Source organism: Ornithorhynchus anatinus, chromosome 8 (genome assembly GCF_004115215.2).
Source record: "Ornithorhynchus anatinus isolate Pmale09 chromosome 8, mOrnAna1.pri.v4, whole genome shotgun sequence".
Lineage (NCBI taxonomy): Eukaryota > Metazoa > Chordata > Mammalia > Monotremata > Ornithorhynchidae > Ornithorhynchus > Ornithorhynchus anatinus.
The window spans coordinates 56017166-56021189 of record NC_041735.1 but is presented as its reverse complement, the minus strand read 5'-3'; positions in this window follow the sequence as shown (position 1 = coordinate 56021189).

Here is a 4024-nt window from a genome sequence, read left to right as displayed (position 1 = left end):
TTAGGGTAGCCTTTTTTTATGAGCTCTCGTTTAATATTGGGAGAATAGTTACCTAGAATGACACGTTAGCAATTGTCGTGGTATTCGTCGAGGACTTACCGGTTGCCGAGCGTCGGGTTAAGCCTTAGGGTCAGACACGGTTCTTGTCTTCGACACCCGGACCGTACGCTCGTTGCGGGCAAGGAATGACTGTTTATTGTTGTATCGTACTCTCCCAAACGCTTGGTACAGTGCTCTGCTCACGGTAAGTGTTCAATAAATACGGTCGACTGAATGAGGGAGAGGGAAAATAGGATTTAATCCCCGTTTTACAGACGAGAACGGAGGCACACGAGTAGCCTGGGAATTTTCTGGGGGTGGAGATCGGCACTCCGGAGTTGCACGCCTACTCGTCGGTCGGTCGTGTTTATCGAGCGCTTACTGTGTGCACAGCACTGTACCGAGCGTTCGGGAGAGTACATTGTAACAGAAACATTCCCTACTTTACGACCTTACCTGTGCCTGCCGCTGCCACGGAAGCAGCGCGGCTCAGTGGAAAGAGCCCAGGCTTGGGAGTCAGAGGTCATGGCTTCGAATCCCGGCTCTGCCACTTGTCAGCTGGGTGACTGTGGGTAGGTCACAACTTCCCTGGGCCTCAGTTACCTCATCTGTAAAATGGGGATTAACTGTGAGCCTCACGTGGGACAACCTGATGACCCTGTATCTCCCCCAGCGCTTAGAACAGTGCTCTGCACATAGTAAGCGCTTAACAAATACCAACATCATTATTATTATTACCGTGTGCCTCAGTGACCTCATCTGGAAAATGGGGACGAAGACAGCCCCACGTGGGCTCACCTGATGACCTTGTAGCTACCCAGCGCTTAGAACGGCACATAATAAGCACTTAACAAATACCAAAATTATCATTATTATTAGTAAGCAGCCCAGTTCCGTTGGCGGGGGTGCGGGTTTGGGCTCAAAGGTGGCCCGGGGAGGTGCCCGGGCGCAGTCGGGAGCAGAAAAGTGGTGCCGAGACTCCCTCCGCTGGCCAGCAGGGGGTGCAAAAGGGGCACCGTTCCCTCCCGGGCCACCAAGAGATGGCGGAGGGAGGGCTGCCTGCTGTTGCCACCCTGCCCCAAAAGCTGGGGTGCCAACCCCAGATGGGTGACCCACCGCCCCCTTCACCCGTGGAAGCCCTCTTGGAAGTAGCTGGCTTTTTTTTTTTTTACCAACCAAGTTGGATTCTAGGATCTGCCTTAAAATGGCCACCAACGAACTAAGAATTCCCAATTCAGCCGACTGAAAAAGAACCCTAAAAGATTGATCGATAATAATAATGATATTGGCATTAAGCACTTGCTATGTGCGGATCGCTGTTCTAAGCGATGGGGTAGATACAGGGTAATCGGGTTGTTCCACATGAGGCTCACGGTCTTAATCCCCATTTTCCAGATGAGGTCACTGAGGCCCAGAGAAGTTAAGTGATTCTATCTGTTCGCTGTTGTTTTAATGAGAAGTTCTTCCCCTCGATTCTATTTATCGCCATTGTTCTTGTCTGTCCGCCTCCCCCGATTAGACCGTAAGCCCGTCAAAGGGCAGGGACCGTCTCGATCTGTTGCCGATTTGTATGTTCCAAGCGCTTAGTACAATGCTCTGCACATAGTAAGCGCTCAATAAATACTATTGAATGAATGAATAAGTGACTTGCCCAAGGTCACACAGCTGACAAGTGGCAGAGCTGGGACTCGAACCCATGACCTCTGACTCCCAACCCGGGCTCTTTCCGCTGAGCCACCTAAGAGCTTACTAAACCAAATACTGGGGTAGATATAATACAATCAGATATTCCTTTCATTCATTCAATTGTATTTATCACACGCCTACTGTGTGCAGAGCACTGTACTAAGCGTTAGGAATGTACAAATCAGCAACAGATAGAGACGGTCCCTGCCCAACAACAGGCTCACAGTCTAATTAGGGGTTTGCAGTCTAAATCGAGTGTGTTTTCCTTCCGAGCAAAACATATCTGACCCCATTTCGGCTGCAGAATTTCCCAGCCTTTTATTCATCTACGCCTAACTAGGAAGGTACTCAGATTTACAAAAATATCCTCTTTGAATTAGGAGATCTGGAAATATAGTCCCCTGCCCCCCTTTTTTAAGCCCTGGGGGTTCCCCGGTAGGGACTGTTATTCCCTATGGAAATCGAAAAGTCACAAAGGCAAGTTCTTTGTGTTTCAGACCAGATCAGAAGAGCCCTGACTCCCTTCTTAACGACACCTGGCAGGTGTACCAGGTCATAAGGTCAGATCCTTATGTTTTGATTACTTTTTTTTTAATTGTACCTCTTTAGAGGTGCTAAATGTTCATAATCCAAATTATAAAATCAAAACAGGGATCCAAGAGCAGCCCCTGATGTTGATAAATGGTATTTGTAAAGCATATAATAATGTATTTGTTAAGCGCTTACTATGGGCAGAGCACTGTTCTAAGCGCTGGGGTAGTTACAGGGTAATCAGGTTGTCCCACATGAGGCTCACAGTTAATTCCCATTTTACAGGTGAGGGAACTGAGGCACAGAGAAGTGACTTGCCCACAGTCACCCAGCTGCCAAGTGGCAGAGCCGGGATTCGAACCCATGACCGCTGACTCCCAAGCCCAGGCTCTTTCCACTGAGCCACGCTGCTTCTCTGCATCAAGCACTAGGGTAGAAACAAGATAATCTGGTTGGACACAGTTCATGTCCTAGGTGGGACTCACATTCTAAGGGGGAAGCCTCTAAAGCAAGTCACCGAAAAAGAGTCGGATTCTTTCTTTTAACATTTTTTAAGCAGCAAATGAACTGCTCCTGCCCATAGCTTCAGGCTCAGAAGGAAAATTAAGTTCTAAATCCCAAAAGGCCCATTTTCAGATCCACAGATATGGCACAGAGACTGCCATTGGGGCAAAGCCCTATAAGGGCATCCTTGAATTATATTGAACTTGGAATCCAAGTATCATTGGAAATGGGGCACTTATTTGTTACCTGCTTATAAAGATTTATCCCATTAGGAAGGTGACTGAATCATCAGCAAAATTATCCACTGAGTTTCCTACTTTTTGCATAGTTCCCGACTTTATGTATTGAAGTATGGGAGGAACGGGACACGGTTCCTGCCCACCAAGGGTTAGCAATTAGCCATGGAGATTACGCCCAGAAAAACACGCTGTGAGAACTACAATGATGAAAATTATTTTTAAAAACCAAAAAAACCCTAAGCCAAATCAATGTCTTTAGGACCGAACAGGAACTTCTGTTCCAGCCAGGTGTTCAAACGGTCCTCGACCACCAGGCAGTTCTCGCTGCTTCTGTGGAGTTGGGGTTTCAAATCCCCTGCCTTGACAGCTTTAGAGTGATGTAGAAAAATGAGTCAATCAGGAGAAGCAGCGTGGCTCAGTGGAAAGAGCACGGGCTTTGGAGTCCGGGCTCATGAGTTCGAATCCCAGCTCTGCCACTTGTCGGCTGTGTGACTGTGGGCAAGTCACTTAACTTCTCTGTGCCTCAGTTCCCTCATCTGTAAAATGGGGATTAAGACTGTGAGCCCCACGTGGGACAACCTGATTCCCCTATGTCTACCCCAGCGCTTCGAACAGTGCTCGGCACATAGTAAGCGCTTAACAAATACCAACATTATTATTATTATTATTACTATTTAGTGAGAATTTACTCTGTACTACGAAAGCTGCTTTGCAAACAGAAAGCGTGGAAGTGCCCGCGTGGCCTAGTGGATTGAGCCTGGGAGTCAGAAGGACCCGAGTTCTAATCCCAGCTCTACCACTTGTCTGCTGTGTGTCCGTGGGCAAGGCGCTTTACTTTTCTGGGCTTCAGTTACTTCATCTGGAAAATGGCGATAAAGACTGAGCCCCGTGTGGGCCAGGAACTGTATCCGACCTGATTGGCTTGTAACCACTCCAGTTCCTAGTACGGTGCCTGGCCCATAGTAAGCGCTTAATAAATATTATCATCGTTATCATCAAGTGCCCAGATCCTCGGAACAAGTTCC